The sequence below is a fragment of the Glycine soja genome, chromosome 5 (genome assembly GCF_004193775.1).
Source record: "Glycine soja cultivar W05 chromosome 5, ASM419377v2, whole genome shotgun sequence".
Lineage (NCBI taxonomy): Eukaryota > Viridiplantae > Streptophyta > Magnoliopsida > Fabales > Fabaceae > Glycine > Glycine soja.
In genome coordinates, this window is record NC_041006.1 from 31764658 (window position 1) to 31784465 (window position 19808).

Genomic DNA, 19808 nt, shown 5'->3' on the forward strand with positions numbered 1-19808 from the left:
TCATTATATATTAATAATAATGATTCAAACTCAAGATCTCTCACTCCCTTTTTTGTTTCTTAATTATATAAGTAATTATATATTAATAATAATGATTCAAACACAAAAGTAATTATATTCTATTTATAATACTTGAATTGAAAATGTTAATTAAGAAAATTCAAACTTTCATTTTTGTAATTATATTTTTTTTTATTTTTGTGCTTTTTTTCAAGTCTGATTCGATGGAACCGGTCGACGCTTTTATTTTTTTTAGTTTCTTGACGTGCACACATGAGAAATAGCGCCCCCCTAATGTCTTAGGCGACTCGCACATAATTTTAAAAAAAAATGCCGAACAGGGGTACTTAGGCATATTTGTAACGATCCAAATCCTTTTTTTTTTTGTGCTTTTTTTTAAGGTCCGATTCAATGGAACCGGTCGAGGCTTTTATTTTTTTTTAGTTCCATGACATGCAAACATGAGAAATAGTGCCCCCGAATGTCTTAGGCGACTCGCACATAATTTTAAAAAAAATGCCGAACAGGGGTACTTAGGCATATTTGTAACGGTCCAAATCCTATTTTTATTAGTGGAGTAAAAAATTACATTTTTATTAGTATAGAATATTTCTAAATAACTTATTTATTTATTTTCACTCTCTTTTCCATTATCCCAAACGGGGAAAAAGAAATTTATTCATTTCTTTCATTTTATTTCTATTTATTCGAATATTATAATTTTTTTTCAACGCTTGTCATTTACTATAATTTCATAATTTTTAGTTATTTACCTATATCTTGTTTTATTTGGATAGATAATTTTTAACTCTCTCTATGTATGTGTGTGTGGTTTATATTTAAATTTCGAAGCATATATATATATATATATATATATATATATATATATATATATATATATATATATATATAAAAAGGAATACAAAAATTAAAACTTTAAATACAATAAAAATATGTATCCTATCCTATGCATCGTCTTTGTCGCGGCCTAAGACTTCCATCTGCATCGTCACCTGTAGCTATCCTCAGGCAACGAGCCATGATGTCATATAAGTTAGTGCCTTCAGTGACCATCCTGAGGTTGATGACCCGCTCCAAATCCTCAGCCATCGCTTCACATCCTTGGCAGTCAACCTGTCATAGTCAAAATAACAAAGTTAGTATCCCATTTTAAAAAAATTTAAATTATGAAAAAGTACACAATTTTAGCTCACCACTAAATGCGTAGGGAGATCAGATGCAACTGGAACCTTCGGGATAGGTGGCTCGACGAACTCCTTATCATATGGGGTAGGCGGATGGCTCGGCTCAGCACTGTCCTCGTTCGGCGTGATGAACTTGTGCGAAATCCAAAAAAACCAATCCATGTAGTCTGGCGCCACCTAGCCAGGAACTACACGGATCTCCCCCACGGGCACTAGATGATCTAAAAAGTGCAGCCACTGGTCATCTATATCAGGACCCATCAACGAATCACAAACATGCGGCGGAGGGACGGTCTGAATGTACCCGAACTGTCGAAGCACCCGCTCTGGTCGAACATAGACAATTATCTGACCCTATCTGAGCTGGCCCGTGTACGATGAGATCAGGTCGAAGCCCCTAACTGCCCGGTGCTCAACATAGGGCATCCATGACACGTCCGTGACAGTCAGGACTTCCATACGTGCCCGGTATGTGGCTCCCTTGATCCCCATCATATGAGCCTTACCCATAAGCTACCTAGAGGCACGTGGGCTTGCCTCAGCATAAGCATCATCAACGACGCACTGATGCACCATCGAAAAGTGCTCGTATATCCAGCACTACAAACATGAAGTCAACATCAATAAAAAAAACATGAATTTTGTCTTAGTTCAATTTAAATTATAAGTAACACAATATTTATCTGAAATAATGTAATGTAACCGGCCATCTGCCATGTAGGGGTCTGCGACGCTTCATTCAGATGCTCGTACAAGTGGACCAATGCAGCCGCTCCCCAAGAGAATCCCCCTGTCTGGGCCAGGTCCCTGAAACCCTCCAGGTGCATGACATTAACATGTGTTGCACTCTTGTTAGCGAAAAGAGTGCAACCGACCAAGTGGAGGAGGTACGCGCGAGGTGCTACAACCTACCATCTGGCCTGGCACCTACTCTCGTACACGTCCCAAAGCCAAGACAACCAAACATGAGGCCCACTAGCCTGATGGGTCTCAGCTCTAGCCTCCTCAGGGCTGACCTCAAGCAGCTCCGTCAAAAGCACGACCGTGTCAGAAGTAACCAGCGGCTCGAAGGTATGCAGCGTGCCAGTGATGGGAAGATGTAGGAGTGATGCCATGTCATCCAGAGTGATCGTCAACTCTCCTACTAGCAGGTGGAAGGTGCTGGTCTCCCTATGCTACCTCTCAACGAAGGCGGATATAAGTCTAGGATCAGTGGTGGTTACCGAACACCTGGTCAGTGGACTCAATCCGGTGGCCGCAATCATGCCTTCTATCTCAGGCGCTGGTCTCCCAAATTTATCTACTTTTCTACCATGGGAGACCAACTTCAGATCGGGTCATTCCTAAATTGAATAACACATAACAGTTTATAAAAATGTCTATATAAAAAACAATCAAACTATAAATAATTATCATATAATTACTGAACGTCAAAATGTAAGTACTTGTCCACTCCAGATGCTATGTGCCACGTGCTCGGCAAAACCAGTCAAAATCGATGGGTCGCATGGCCCACCAGGGAATCCCTCATTAGCAGCAGATGAACCCTCACTACCATCAGTAGCCACTCCCTCTGTGTTCGCAGCATCGACAGCGCCTGTCATCTCTGGAGTAGCGTCAGACACATGAGGAACATCCTCATTCAACTGAGGCACATCCTCAAGTGTCTGAGTAACATCCTCAGTCACATGAACCCGTTGCCTACGTACTGAAGTAGTAGGCCTACGTCAAGGAACTTTAGGATGATGTGCATCCTGACTCATGTCTCTGCCTCTACTAGTACCTAAGGCACGACCTAACCCTCTTGTTCTAACCATGATCCTGAAATCATGAAGAACATTTACTTTTTTTGGTAAAATTAAATATTAAAATAATTGGTAACAAAGCTTTGTCATTACTAATTTTTTCAAATACAAGTTTTGTATGCTTCTTACTAATTTGGTCAAATTAAAATTTGTATGTTTTTTACTAATTTGGTTAAATTAAGTTTTGTATGTTTCTTGGACATGATCTTTTCAGAACTACTTGATTAGGAGGGACATGTGGAATGAAGGCATGCCAGGTATGAAATTGCTCTATTTGAAGTGTGAACCTTTATTATAAATGTTCTTCAAGCACAAGCTTTGTATTCTAGTAGTTTCAACTATCAACTTGAGTCCAATGAGTTGGAGAGGTAGTGGTTGAGGTCAACAGTGGTGTCGAAGAAGGAAATGTGTATTATGGATTGAGAAATTTGTAATAGGCATGAATGTATTGCATATTGGTTAATCTGTAATACATTTGTATCATGGATTACCCAATCCAAAATACATTTCTAACATAAGACAAGATTAAGAGGAAAGATTGAGAGGAATTTATAAGACAAGAGAATCCCCTGGTTGAGTCAGTTTTATTGCTATATGCTAACTATCAATAACTTTATATGTTAGCATTATTTTATACTGTTGCAGGAGCTTTTGAATTCCATTCTCTATATCTTCGGTTTATCTCTAGCTATCTACATTGTTGAGAGTGGTACAACATCATTGCTTAGAATCATCAATGCACCTTTCCATCACAAGCTCTACTTCGTTGTTGCTAATCAACCTTGCTTGATGTTCTAATTGATGTAATGTATACAAAACCATCATTGATAGATGTAGAGAGGATAGAGCATGCTAGTCACTAGAGGGGAAAAAAACTGTACAAAAAAAATGAATATGGAGAAAAGGCTTTGTTTGTGAACACGTGTGGAACAAATAAATGTGTCTCTTTTTCATTAGTTATCTTTGATTCTCATTAGTAGCTTTGTCTATGGCATTAGCACTTTATATGCTTTCAGAATGTCAGACATATGACATGAAATTCCCAATGTCGAGCTCTTCATCATCGGCTCATTGTATGCAAGGTTTTAAAAACCTGTAGGCAACTGCAACATCAAGGATTCAAGACTTTTTAATCTCTACAATATCTGTAATTTTCTCTAATATTTAGGATCAAGACAAAACTGGGACTACGACTTCAATTTAAAATCTTCGCACTACATGTGATATTGTTCCACGACATACATTTTGTGTACAAAGAAAGTAAGCACAAAAAGAATAAGATAAGGTGACACAAATTAATGATCATCTAAATATTGTACAAGATAAATGAAGCAAAGAATAAAATAAGGGGAGGGTAAAGATTGTTTCACATTCTTTTAGCACTTCTCTGCCAATGAGGCTACCATTTTTTGTAAAGCATCTTCAAAACTGCTTACACAAGGCTATATTCTTATCAAGGTAAATGGCACCTCTAGTTTCACATTGCTAACAAAAATAATCTACCTTGACATCTCAAGGAAAATATATTGCTATTTTGATCTCTCTTCTATAACAAATCCACTTGTAACCATGGATGAAATTTTGAAGAACTAATGCTTATATAAATCACAACTGCCAAGGAATTTAGCTCATTTTGATGAAATTTTGAAGAACTAATGCTTATATAAATCATAGCTGTTTAGAGTGTGCCCTAGAGATAGAGTAGAATACACACACTTGATGCTTTGGAGTCTAGATAGGTAGCCTCCAACCCTATCTAGGGTAGTCCATCTAGAAACAGAGTCAATAATCAATTCAATTCTAAATCAAGATATGTATTTCATCAACATTTAGCTTTTTCTACCATATACCCAACTAGTTCTTTAATTGCCTAGTATTGCATGATAAAATTGAGTGCTAAATAAATACAAAATACTCAGAAAATTAAGGTTGTGTATTAGATGAATGTGTTAGAATAAATGAGAGAAAGGAAAAAAGAATAATAGATATCTAATGTTTGAAGTTTAAGTTTCAAGAACTTAGAATTATTTTAAAAGAAGTTGAAGGGAATAGTCTGTTGTTTTAATTTCAGAAGTTAAATATTGAGACATGTAGTGGTTCATGTCTCTGCTTTGGTAATTTAATTTTCATGCGATGCTTCAATAAAATCCCTCATTTATCAAGTTAACTTTGTAATATAAATTCAATTTGTCATTTCTCATATACATATGCATTTTGTAATAGCAAATAAATAAATAAAAACTAACTAATAATATGAATAAAATGATGGTTCAGGCATAATTAAAAAAAAACAATATACACAAAAACATGTTACCGCGGAAGAAGGTTCTTCTGCAAGAAAAATTTCCTTCCTGCAGAAGAACCTTTTTCCGCAGCAACAGGTGGAATAACCTTCTTCCGTGGCACACGACGGAAGAACCTTCTTCCGAGGAATTAGGTGGAAGAACATTCTTCCACGAAATCAGGTGGAAAAACCTTCTTCCGTGGCAGCACCAGGTGGAAGAAGCTTCTTCCGCGGGATCCAACGGAAGAACCTTCTTCCACGGGTGTCAAAGACGTTTCGTGTCCTTCGCGCGGAAGATGTTCTTCCTCTGGATCCCGTGGAAGAACTTTCTTCCGCTGGTTCCAGCGGAAGAACCATCTTTCGCTCGAACGACATGAAGCAACTTTCACCCGCGAAAGAAACGCACGTTCACGCGGAAAAAGGTTCATCTTCTCCCTCGCGCAACAAGCAATCCATGAATGTTGTCTAACCTAAGCCAGCATACACACCACAAATGTCTTCTAACCTAAAGCCTTTATACACGATTAAAAGATAAAGGAGGTTAGAACACTAACCTACACAACGGAAGGCGACGAGAACGCAACTAAAATCCTTTGTAGCTTCGGCAATGGCGGAGGAAGCGCGAAGAACGGAGAAGAAATGGACGCCGGAGGAAAGGAAGGAAGCGCGCGGAAGAAGAAATTTGAACGGCTGCTGGGTGCACTTCAGAAAGCTTTTTTTTTATTGATTCTTAATAAAGGGCAAATTTGGAAGTTCAGGTAATTGTTGGGTACATCTAGCAACACCCTTGAACCACTGCTATACATGCTTCTTTTTGTATTATGGTCCTGCGTATACATCTTAGTTTCCAAACCCAATCAAATACTAAGTGTAATTATTGTTAATTCAAAAAAATTTATAAATAAAAAATTGAATACATATTTTCTCATTAAATATATTGTTCCCTTAATATAAACGCAATGGGACAAGATTTTTTTTTTTGTTTATTTCTGCAACGCTACCCCAACAATTAACATAAATAACCATGCATTTAGCTAAGAGAAATAAATTTAAATTTTTCATTTTAAAAAATAAAACTCAATTTAATTGACAGAATATTATTTTAATGATGATTTATAAATATTTTATTGTACTGATTAGAAAATTAATTTATCAAGAAATGTTTGGCTTAATGTACTCCTGTTTTATAATTTGTCTAAGAAAAAGTTGTCTCAAAATAATTATTATTTTAATATTTCAGTTTAATATTAATTATTTTTTTATTTATATTTCTTATATATTAATGATGAATTATAATATTATTTTAATGATGATACAAGATTAATTTTATAAAATTATTATTTTCATTCATATATTTATAAAATAATCTAAAATGATAGTTATTTTGAAAGGGATGAAGTAATACCTATGAACTCCGAGACATGTTTGAAGATGAAAAGTATATATAGCTACATAATTTAAAAAATAAAGATCAAACTAATAATATAATAATTTGATCAAAAAAACTGTCCGGAGAAACGTGAGACATTAGACAAAGATGCTAAAAGATGAGTAAATTGATGATTTTAATTTGTAAATTGTAATGACATTCACTGTTTTTAGTCACAGAAACAACTCAAATAAATATGTTCATCAAAAACTTTCTCCAGAGCCGCCCAAAGTGAAGACTTTTTTCTTTTTCAATTTTGGGTTGAAAATATTATTGACACGATAATGCCAGAGTTTAAGCCCATGGTATTACAATAAACGTTTCTTTATATGTTATTCCAATTTAGTTACATATTTAACCAAGTCAACCATTGTTGAAGCTAACGACGGATTGCTATATTATCTCTATTAATAATAATACGAGTTACTTTCATTCTTTTAAAAATTTAAAAAACAGTCATCAGCAGACCAAAGATGCTGATGCGTTTGGTTACATCCGAATGAGATTGTGTTAAGGATTATGACTGGCTTCTGATTCTGACATAATTTTTAATTTTAAAGAAAGGAAAGCTTTCACGCTATTAATTCTTATCCATTTTTTCATGAAATTCAAAACGTTGAAAATAAGACATGCTTATAGCAGTTCCCAATATTTTAGTTGCATTGCAGCTGCAGATACACATGCATGAATCTACGCTTCAGGTCAAAAACGTAATGGAAAACTGCAGAATTGCAAATCACTTTAAGGAAAGTATTTCTTGAACACATAATGGGGACTACAGAGACATTCTCTTTGATTTTATCATATACTTTTGAAATGTGTGTACACAAAAAAAAAAAAAAAAAACTATATATGGTGTCAATTTTTATGTTAAAAAATATTAAAACTCTTTCTAAAAAGCAATGAAAACAAGGTCTATTTTACTTTGGAAATGTGTGTACACAAAAAAAATAAAAACTATATATGGTATTACCATATCTTTTCATTTCAGTTACAAATGACATGGATCAGCCAGAAGGTCTATGTTACTAACACTCGTATATTCATAATTAACAGAAAATCAAAATTATAAACACTAGTTTACAATACAAGGCAAATCCAATATTACAGATCAATTTATTAGGAAAAACAAGGTTTTCCAAACATATGCAACGGGCAAACAAAATATAACCACAAGAAATATAAATTTTAACATAGATTTTGTCCAAGTACCATTTTGGCTTGTTCCTATTCTGAGGGCAAAATATGGAGCAAAACCAAAACCAAAATCCCTTCTTTTTCTTCTTTGATGGAACAAGTTTTGCATCCCTCTTGGTGACAAAATCAGCCATATACTGCACAACTTCCTCGTGAAAAAAATGATCAAAAGTGTTAAGTAAATAAAGAAGGTGACAGAATAGGAACAAGCCAAAAGTTACATTGAAACTCAAGAAATTTACCTGAGCACCCAACTTGATCAATTCTCTGGGTGGCACCTCAAGGGGGGTCTCAACAGCCCTAAAAACTCTCAATTTGAACAAGAATCTCAAAGACTTTGGTAGAGCTTTTATTTGATCATCACTTATATCCAACTCCTCAAGCATTTCAAGATTTCCAATTGATGTTGGCAAGGCTCGTAGGTCCGCGAAGTTCTTTCCTAAGTTTAACTTTTTCAAATTAGTTGCGAAACACAGGCTCTCCGGTACAAATTCGAGTTTATGAAAGCTAACATCAAGTTCCTTCAAATTGCATAGATTACCCGTTGTGGAAGGCAACCTCTTAACTCTATTATTGTGCAAAGTGAGAATCTCCAAAGCATTCAAGCTTCCCAATTGCCTCGGGAAGGGCCTTGAGCTGATTGAAATCCGACTTAAGCAGCGATAGTGATGAGCAATTGCCGATTGTGTAAGGCAGTTCCTCAAGCTCGTTCGTCTCAACATTCAATCACTTCAAGATCTCAAATTTCCAATAGTTTCTGGTAAATCCATGAACCCGTTTGAGCTCAAGTCTAGATCAATGATGTTTGTCAAGTTTCCAAATGTAGCAGGAAGTGATTTCAATCTGTTAGCGTGGAGGTCAAGATCAACAAGGTTTATCAATTCACCAAATGAGTGGGGAAGGTTTATAAGTTGGTTTGAGTGAAGATCAAGCATTGTTAAGGCCTTGAGACCCCCAATTGTTGTTGGAAGAGCCATGAGTCTGTTTTCAGATAGGTCCATTTCAGTGACATCAGATAATTTCCCAATTGACACCTGCAACCACTCCATCTGATCCACTAATTTCCCTCTAAGCTCAAGGGTTGTAGCTCCACTACCAGCACAACTTTCAATAACAGTAGCCACTTTCATTCGACTTAATTTCTCAGTTCTTTCATCCCCTACAAAATTAAAATCAAATCAAAGAATGAACATTATAGCAAATCAACGTTTTAAACAACAGTTTGTGCCCGCAATTTTAGTAGGCAGCATTTGTCTTCAATTTCCCACAATATCAAAGATTGCAAGAAAACCGTGATTGCGACCACAATTTAAAAATTAAAAGCTTTAGAAAGACAAGTAGACTAGAGAACTAATTGATAAGGTCTCAAATTGAAGCAGCTAAGAACTAACTATAGTCTTCTAAGAGAACATAATATGTTATTTGATTCAAAAGTAAAACAAAACCATTTTTGTATGTAGATTCGATACGGCAAACAAATTCTAAGTACATCAATTGTTCTTCTTTCCTTTACATAAGAGAGAAAAATAAATAGATATTTCAAACATCAGCCATAATACATGAAATAATAATTAGAGGAAATAACATAGTAACAATAATAATAACAAATATGAAAATAAACTAACCTGCAGACAAGGAAGGCTTTACCACTTGGAGGTCATTCTTGAGTGGTTCTTCCTCTTCCTTCACCAAAGTTTCACTTTTCTCATTGATCACCATGTGTTCCTCAAGTATAGTGGGAAGTTTTTGCTGTGGCTATCTCCAGAAACCAATTCAGAAGCCCTCTGAATGAGATCATGTTGGTAGTTCGGAATAATTTCTGGCTTCAAGGACCAGTACCTCTTGATAGAATAAAGAAGAACTATAGAAGGTAATTTTCTTACTGATCTGCCTTATTACAACATTCCTACATTTATACTGATATTTGAAATAACATAATTTGTAATTTTCTGCTAGCAAATCCTAACAGAATGGAAAAGCAACAAGGAAATGGCAGACAAGGCCACAGTGGAACCCACAGAAGGTGCCAGCTCAGCAACAATTAGTTAACCAAATCCTTGAGGTGTGCAGGGGCAGTTATTTTCCTTTTGGGCCTTGTTTCTGGTGATGCTTGTATTGTAGTATTGTTATCAGATCACCAAAGGTTTGAAACATCTTTTCAAGCTCAAGAAGATAAAGCGCCTCTCTCCTCTTTTGATGAGTGTGGAACATGACCATAGTTTTCTTGAGTTGTTGCAGGACAGAGAAAAGGTCCTTAGGGACATCGAGAGAGAAGGTTGTTGCATTGAGATTTTGTTAAGGCAGAAACTAAGGAGGTGCAAGTGGAAAAGAATGGGCTAGAAGAAGCTTTGAAAGATAGGCCCAAGAGGAAGCATTACCGACCTTCATACCAGAAGGATTATGAGTAAAAGACTCATTTAGCAGAAGCAAAATATCATATTTAGTTAAGGGAATAATTCTGTTAAAGTATTGTTGGTTGTTAGCATCTTTCTATTATGATTGTCGATAAATTATCGGACCTTGGTCTGGTAATAGGATAGACTATATATATGTATGAAATCTCTTAAGCAAAGCAGAAAATAATAATATTAGTTTTCCGTTACCTTTTCTTCTTTTTGGAGGTAGCCCTTAGTCCTCGAATTCTAAGGGGCAGTTAAGGTTCAGAGTCTTAAAGTTTGGTGCTTTCATTGCCATGGCAGAATCAACCCGTTCAAAGTCCAACATGGACCGTATCAAGGACGCCATTGCTCGACTTACCTCCTCTCAAATCAACATGTCCACCAAGATCGATGACGTCATCCTTCGCCTAGAACAATTAAAGACCATCCAACCTTTCCCTGCTTCTTCCGCTTCCACTTCTTAGCACAACCACCTGCCTCGGCCCACCACAGGATGAAGTTAGAGGTTCCCCGCTTCGACGACACTGACCCCATGGTTTGGATCTTTAAGATCACCCAGTTTTTCGACTACCACTCTACTCCAGACAGTGAACGTCTGACTATAGCCTCCTTCTACATGGACGATCCAACGTTTGCATGGTTCCAATGGACGTCTCGGAATGCCCAACTGTCCTCATGGTCTACATTTCTTCACGCCCTCGAAGCCCGTTTTGCACCATCCTCTTACGAGGACCCTACGGGGCTACTTTTTAAGCTAACACAATAAGGTACAGTTACAAAATACCTATCTGAGTTTGAATCATTGGCCAATCGCATTGTGGGGTTGCCGGCTCAATTCCTCATTAGTTGCTTTGTCTCTGGACTCGCCGTTGAGATTCACCGTGAGGTACAAGCCCTACAACCTCTGACGCTAACTCAGACAGCTTCCCTGGCTCATCTCCAGGAAGAGAAGATCCTCGACTCCTGTCGTCCCCTTCAGGTCAAACCTCCGTTGTCGTTTTCGGGACAACCACCATCTCGATTTTCCCTTACCATGGGACCTCTGTCGCCTCGCTAAACCACCAGCTCTTCATCGTCAGTTTCGACATCACCCGCGCTTCTCCCTAGAAAACCACCACCCATTCCGATTAAGCGCTTGTCTCCGGAAGAAATTGTGGCGCAACGAGAGAAGGGGCTATGCTTTAATTGCAATGAAAAGTTCTCGCAGGGTCATCGTTGCTCCTCTAAGATTTTTCTGTTGATTTCTGAGGATGAAGAGGAAGACCTTCCCGAAGGTTCCCTTTCCTCTTTAACGCTCAATACACTAACAGACCTGGATACTCCACCCTAGGCCCAAATTAGTTTACATGCCCTCTCAAACCATGCTGCCCCTGACACAATTCACTTAATGGGCCAGATTTCATGCAAGTCGGTGCTTATATTAATAGATGGGGGTAGCACCCATAATTTCATGCAACAACAACTGGTTTCAACCCTGGGCCTCCACACTCAGACCATAGCCCTATTACGAGTCATTGTCGGCAACAGTGATGAACTTCAATGCCACCAGCTTTGCAGGGATATTCTAGTACATATCCAGGGCCACACCTTCTCGATCAATTTCCATGTTCTAGTCTTGTGTGGATTCGATGTTGTACTGGGATTTCAATGGTTGAAGTCGTTGGGTCCAATTCTCACGGACTACAACACTCTCACCATGCAATTCCACCATGAAGATAGGGTGGTGGAGCTACGTGGTGATCGTGACAGCGAGCTCACACCGGTAACCCCTCGACAGCTTCGATGCATGACCCGTTTAGACACAGCGAACACGTTCTTCCACTTGTGCATAGAGCCTCCTTCAACCCAAACAGCTTCTTCCCCAAATTCTCCTCACCATCAATCACCTTCCATTTCCAGCCTCATTGCCTAATTTCACCATCTGTTCCAACCACCTACGAACCTACCACCAGCATACACCACTAATTATTCCATTACACTTATTTCCAACTCCCCCATGAATGTCTGGCTGTACCGATATCCATACTACCAAAAACAAGAGATTGAAAACCAGGTTGAACCTATGCTAAAATAGGGGCTCATTGTTCCGCTCTTTGACAAATGCGAAATCTATCAGCAAGTGTATTGAGTCACAAGTAATATAAAAAGGTAAGAATCGAGTATTGAATCACAGGGAGTTTGTTTCATTCGGAAAAGCGTTCATTCAATAAGTAGACATTTGTATAAAATCATGAAATTGAAATAAACACAGGATATAGTTGCAATTCTAAAGATAACTACAAAATTAACTATATAAATGCGAGAGATAAACAGATGATTAAAACGTTGGGTCCTTCTACTGAGTAACTTAATGCAATTAAACGTTTTTCTCTATTTAAGGTTTTTTCTGTGTTCTATGCCGAGGGCAAATATACCAAACACCGATTCCTCACATGAATGGACTAATTTTATTTAAACCTCGTTCTCGGATCCATCGTCGAACTTAGCCTAAACGAATTGCATTAAGATTACAACATATTAAAAACTAAATCCCTACACTCCGTGTCCATACATACAGTTATCTAGTCCTGGTCTATCCAGTTCTAAGGATTCAAAACATTTTCCAATGCTAAAATCCTAACTTTACACACACATGGGTGATCAGCCCACAAGCATGCAATAATTAAATTCATATAGAAGCAATGAACACATCAAAACAACATTAAATATATAGTAAAGAGTTTTTACATCAAGGCTCAGCAGAAATTCCCAACAAAAGCTTTAGCCTTCCATGGCAAGTTATCACCTTTCGTCTACAATAGGGGTTTTTGGAAGCAAAATTCAGATTACATAGTGGTGGGGATGTCTCCTCCACCTCTAGGAACCTAGAAATCACTCTAAAACCTAGAATCCTCTTGAAAGCTGAGGTTTTTTGTGCTCCCTTGCCCTGCTGCGTCTCTCACGTATATCTATATTCTTCCAAAAGCTAAAGACTCAAAGACCCCCCCTTTTTTTACGCCAACTTCAACTTTTAAGGGCTTTTTGTCCTCGAAGGCTCGCTTAGTGCCATTTTCGCGCTAAGCGCGAGTTAGTGATATTTTGCTGAGTGAGTTAGGCACACTGGACGTCAGAAGAGACAAATGACTCATTGGGCGAGCTAATGGCGCGCTGAGCACGCACATGCATGGCAGATTCTCTTTCAGATTCTCCTAACTCGCTAAGCGAGCTGATGTCTCGCTTAGCGGATGTTGCTTGCTAAGCGCATATGCCTCGCTTAGCGAGACACCAGCTACTGCAACCTTCTTATTCTTCATCTTTTCACTTGAAACTGAAGTTGAAAACGCATTAATACACAATGAAGGGAATATCTACAACATAAAAATTAAACTAAACATAAAAATATGTACAAACCTACAAAAAGAACTATAAATTGAGGAAAAAACATAAATTTCATAATACTTTTCAATACAAAAGTTAGTCGTAAATGACGACTAACACTCATACAACTAAGCACCAACCCTTTTTCATCTTCGGTCCTGCTTATGAAGACGCGAGATGGTTCTTGGCGATTTTGTGTGGACTACCAAGCTCTGAATGCTATCACGATCAAAGACCGCTTTCTTATTTCAACGGTGGTTGAATTTTTGGATGAGCTCGGCGGTGCCAAGTGGTTTTCGAAACTAGACTTACTACAAGGCTACCATCAGATACTAATGAAGGATGATGATGTGAGCAAAACAGCTTTTCGCATGCACCAAGGCCATTACGAGTTTCGTATGATGCCTTTTAGCCTGTGCAACACGTCATCCTCATTCCAAGCTACAATGAATCAGATATTCAAACCTTATTTGCACAAATATATTATAATTTTCTTCGACGATATTTTAATTTATAGTGCTACCTTCAATGATCATCTGCTCCATCTCACAACTGCATTCCAGGTTTTACAGAATGGAGAATTTCACCTCAGGTTGTTCAAATGTTGTTTTGCTTAGACCCAAATAGAATACCTGGGTCACTTGGTTTCGGCAACAGGAGTAGAACTAGTACCAAAAAAGGTGAAGGCTATCCAACAATGGCCACCACCGCGTTCATTTCGGGCCTTGCACGGGTTCCTTGGTCTGAAGGGATTCTATCGTAGATTCATTAAAGGCTATGCAACCATAGCGGCACCATTAACGCACCTCCTAGCCCATGAGTAGTTCAAGTGGCCACCAGAGGCAGACCTTGCTTTTCAAGCTCTCAAGGATGCCATCAGTGCGGCACCAGTCCTAGCCTTACCCAACTTCGCCATTCCATTCGTAGTCGAGACAGACGCCTCAGAAGTGGGAATGGGTGCCATGCTTTCGCAGGAAGGTCACCCCATTGCCTTCTTCAGTAAGCAGTTTTGCCCCAAATTAACTGGTGCATCCACTTACATCCGAGAACTTGCCGCCATTACCATGGTGGTCAAGAAGTGGCGTCAATATCTGTTAGGACACTGCTTTATCGTCCTCACCGAACACCAAAGTCTTAAGGAACTCATGGCATAGGTGATACAGATCCCTGAACAACAATTGTACTTATCTCGTCTTCTTGGATATGATTACACAATCCAATATCGTGTCGGCAAATCCAACGTGGTGGCAAATGCCTTATCAAGAGTCTATGAACCACCTGCAAGGACTTTGTTGTTATTGTCCACACCGCACTTCGCTTTTCTTGAGGAATTGAAGAAGGAGCTAATCGCAAATTCTGATTTTCTCACACTCCAACAAGCCATCCAGTCTGAGCCTGACTCTCATCTCAATTATTCCATTACTTAAGATTTCATCATGAAAAACAAAGGAATTTGGTTATCAAATGGACTTCCTTTTATTCAAACTCTATTGTCTGAGTTTCACTAGTCATCAACGGGAGGCCATATGGGGGTCTACAAAACTCTGGCTCACCTAAACGATAATTTTACTTGGGCTGACATTCACCAGGATGTTCGCAAATTCATTGCTAGGTGTTTAGGTTGCCAACATTGACGGCATTATTGGTTCTGTTGCCGATACCGTCAAGACCATGGGAAGATTTATCCATGGATTTCATCTCCAGTCTACTGGCGTATCGCGATCATACATCAATTTTGGTGGTGGTGGATAGATTTTTGAAGGGTATCCACTTGGGTATGCTACCCACACACCAAATGCTCATTCAGTAGCCTTGCTATTCTTGGACATTGTCGGTAAGCTTCACCATATGCCCTATAGCATCATGTCGGATAGGGATCCACTATTCATTAGTAGATTCTAACGGGAGTTGTTCTCCTTGAGTGGCACGAAGCTCCGCATGAGCTCTGCCTACCACCGTCAATTGGATGGTCAAATCAAAGGATCGAATCGAATCGCTGAGCAATATCTTAGGGCCTTTGTTCATAACAGACCGTCCTCATAGGGGCGATTTCTTATGTGGGCCGAATGGTCCTACAACACATCATCCCACTCTGGTACTGGCCTTTCACCATTTGAGCTCACCTTTGGTCGCAAACCTCCTAATACCCCACAATACATCACAGGCACCTCTAATCTCGAAGTAGTAGATGAGTTACTTACAAATCGAGACTTGGTATTTTCTTCCCTAAGCAAGAAACTGTTGAAAGCTCAAAATTGCATGAAGAAGGTAGCAGATGGACATAGGAGGGATAAGGAGTTTCAAATTCGTGATTGAGTGATGGTGAAATTGAGACCACACCAGCAAGTCTCAGCTACAGGACAATCTTATTCAAAATTATCCAAGCGATTTTATGGACCATTTCAGGTGGAAGATTGAATCCAAAAAGTTGCCTATAAACTCCAGTTGCTAGAACACTCCCGCATTCACCCGGTGTTCCACTGCTCAATTCTGAAACCATTTTATCAATCTTCTTCGATAATGCTAGAACCTATAGCTCTACCAATGTTGGTAGTGGACAACAAACCTGAGGTTCGTCCTTTAGTCTTCTTGGCAACTCGATGGGACTCTACTTCTTCTGCGCCAAAATAGAAAGTCCTTACTCAATGGACTGGATTAGCCCCAGAAGACACCTCATGTGAGGACTGGTTTGACTTAAAGGCTACCTACCACCTTGAGGACAAGGTTTGGTCTGATACGCATGAGAATGTTAAGGCAAAAACTAAGGAGGTGTAAGTGGAAAAAAATGTGCCAAAAGAAGCTTCAAAAGATAGGCCTAAGAGGAAGCATTATCGACCTTCATACCTGAAAGATTATGAGTAAAAGACTTATTTGGCATAAGCAAAATATCATAGTTAGTTAAGGAAATAATTATGTTAGAGTATTGCTAGTTGTTAGCATCTTTCTGTTATGATTGTCGATAAATTGTCGGACCTCGGTCTAGTAATAGGATAGACTATATATATGTATGAAATCTCTTAAGCAAAACAAAATTTAATAATATCAGTTTTCTCTTACCTTCTCTTCTTTCTGGAGGCAGCCCTTAGTCCTCAAATTCTAAGGGGCGGTTAAGGTTCAGAGTTTCGTTGAGTTTGGTTTGTTCCTTGTTGTTGAGGGTGTCCATAGTGGACGTGGAAGCTTCCACTTCTTCAATAGAAGGTCTAGGTGATAGTGAACTATAGATTCTGGTGATTTCTTGTATTGTGTCCAAAAAGTCACGTGAAGGTGGTTGTGGAGGGTCCTTCTCACTTTCTGGTCTCGTGACCATGACTTTTGATATGATAGAAGAAGAAAAAGAAGAAAGAAAGAAAGAGGCTTCTATAGTTCAATTATAGTGTGGCTTTGTGCTTTCGGGATTTGGCTTTTTATTCTGTTGAGGTTCGGTCACAAATACATGACAAGCAACAGTTGCAGGCTCAGACAGAAAAAAATGAGAAGAAAAAAAAATTATGAAATGTGAAAAATATCATGTCACATATGTTATAAATATCTTTCATGCACCTAGCCTACCAACACCTAGTAAATTTTCTTTTATATAATACAAAAAAATAATAGTTTTTTTTTAGCTTGATTTCATTTCATATTATAAAGATACACCTCTTTAATAAATATTTCTCAAAGTATGAGAGAGAAAAAAAGAGAAAAAGACGGGTAGTGTGGGGTGAGGAAGAATGGTAGAATATCCACCTTTTTCTTCTCCAAATTCCTTGAGTCATTCAAAGAGCACAAATGGTGGGGTAAGAAGCTGAAATTAATTGAAAACAACAAAGAATGGTTAGATAAGAGTTAGATTGGTAGGTTGAGGGACCTCTCAATGTTCGATCAGCTGGAAGACGTCTTCATGCTTCAAGGAGAAGGGGAAGTGAAACTCAACTACGTTGGAGATGACACGGCAATGATTAGAGGGATAACAAAAGAAGCTATAACAACAATATGCAAAGAAGAGACAGAATGATTGTTCTCTATCTTCCATTTGAACGAAAAATGGAGAGAAGAGGTTACAGTAGGAAACAGGTTAGCATGGGTGAGTTGTAGTGGAATCCCACTTCATTGTTAAGGAGAAAAAGCATTAATAGCGGTGGCAAGCTCGTTTGGAAAGTATATAACTGCAGATAGTGATACTTCCAACATGAAAAGAGTGGATTATGAGATATTCTTGGTGCAGGTATCATCCCTACAATTGGTGTAGGTATCAACGAAAATATGCATTTGATAAGAGCAATTTTGAATGTAGTGTCATGGGTATGGATATTCGGAATCAGAAAACAGAGAAGAAGCTAAAGAAGACAACATGGTGGATGAAGAGGGCGGAGAGAATCCATATGATGACATTGGAGAGATGGTTGGATGGAGGAAACAATGGGATTTTCAAAAAATAGTCCTTTGGATAAAGACCAACCTGCTACCGAGGAAATCAACAGACATAAGGCATGTTGTGTGGAAAAGGAAGCTTGCGTGGATCAGAAATTGCCAAATATTAAAGCAAAAGAAAAAGAAAAGGTAGGACAAGACAAAAACAAGTAAGATCATGAGGCAATAAGAGTGGTGAAAGTCGTAGGTAATGAGCTAGGGAGGGTAGGCACGTGGGTCAGTAGGGATCAAGTTCAAACTGAATACGTTGGTTGTAGTTTGCAGTTGAAAGGGAAAGAGTGTTGCTAGGTGCACCCAGCATTTTTGCTGGTGCACCCAACACTTTATGTGAAATGTCATTTATGCCCCTGGGTTAATTTTTAAAAAAATGTCTGACTCTCTCTCTCCCGCTACTCTCTCTCCTCCTCACGCACCCAACACTCTTTTTCTTCCTCGTATTCGTCTTCTTCCTTCCTTGCATTCTTCTTCTTTCCCCCCACAAAGCCATTCTTTTTCGTCGCATTCTTCTTCTTCTTCGTCGCATTCTCCTTGCAGCCAGCCATTCTTCTTCCTCACGCTACCATCTTCGTCTTCTTCCTCGGCCATGAGCCACGAACCACGAACCACCGTGAAGGGAGCCGTGTTGCCGTCAAGAGGAGCCACGAGCCACGAACCAGCGTCCACCGTCTAGCATCGTCAGGGTCGATCGTCGAGGTAGGCATTTCAATCGTTTTCCACCATTGATGTCAGAGTAGGGAAGCTTGGAGTTGTTTACGGATTAGGTGATCCGTAAGCATTTTCCTCTTACGGATCAACTTGATCCGGAAAATGCTTACGGATCACCTGATCCGTAAACAACCACAATTTCATTTTATCCTCTTTTCAGAATGAATTAGATTGATTAGCATGATTATGATTATATATAGATGTATCCTCTTTTAGGGAATTATTGAAATAGTATATATTGATTAGCATGAATTATGATTATATTGATTAGATTGATTATCATGAATTATGATTATATATTGATTATCGAAATAGTATCCTCTTTTTCATTTAAAAAATTCCAAAAGATACCTAGTATGTGATGATTATACTAATCTTTAGGAACCACACATGGGGTAAAGAATTATCTATAGGCTTAAGTTATGGCAGAAAAAGGGGAGTGAGAGACTTAATATAAAAGCTTTATAAATATCAGAATATTGTGGTGAAATTAGTGGAAATATAACAAAATATAAAAGCTTAGGAATGAATGTGTTAAGACAAAAACTCAGAGTACCACTTATTGATGAAAGATGATAGAATTTTGCCTTAGATGGTTTGGTCATTTGAGAATAAAGACGAATAAAAGCTCCACTATGAAGATGATCTGATACTAATATGTAGGATACCTACAAAACAATGTAAGAATCTGTTACATTGGTCCTATATAAAGACTACATTGGTCCTATATAGCATAGATCATAGACAAATGAGGACTACCCAAGCCATATAAAGACTACCCAAGCCATATAAAGACTACATTGGTCCTATATAGCATAGAGCATAGACAAATGAGGACTACCCAAGCCATATAAAGACTACCCAAGCCATATAAAGACTACATTGGTCCTATATAGCATAGGGCATAGTCAAATGGGAGGTGAACCAATAACAACATCTTCACACTTGAGAATAAACATCTATAGCATAGAGCGTAGACAAATACAAGTAGCCCAATAACGAATCTAGCATAGACTT

At 38.3% G+C, this 19808-nt stretch overlaps 1 pseudogene; it reads right to left on the minus strand.

The window, feature by feature from the left end:
• Positions 1-7758: 7758 nt before the first annotated feature.
• Positions 7759-16983, minus strand: LOC114411299 (annotated as a pseudogene).
• Between the last annotated feature and the right edge of the window lie 2825 nt (positions 16984-19808).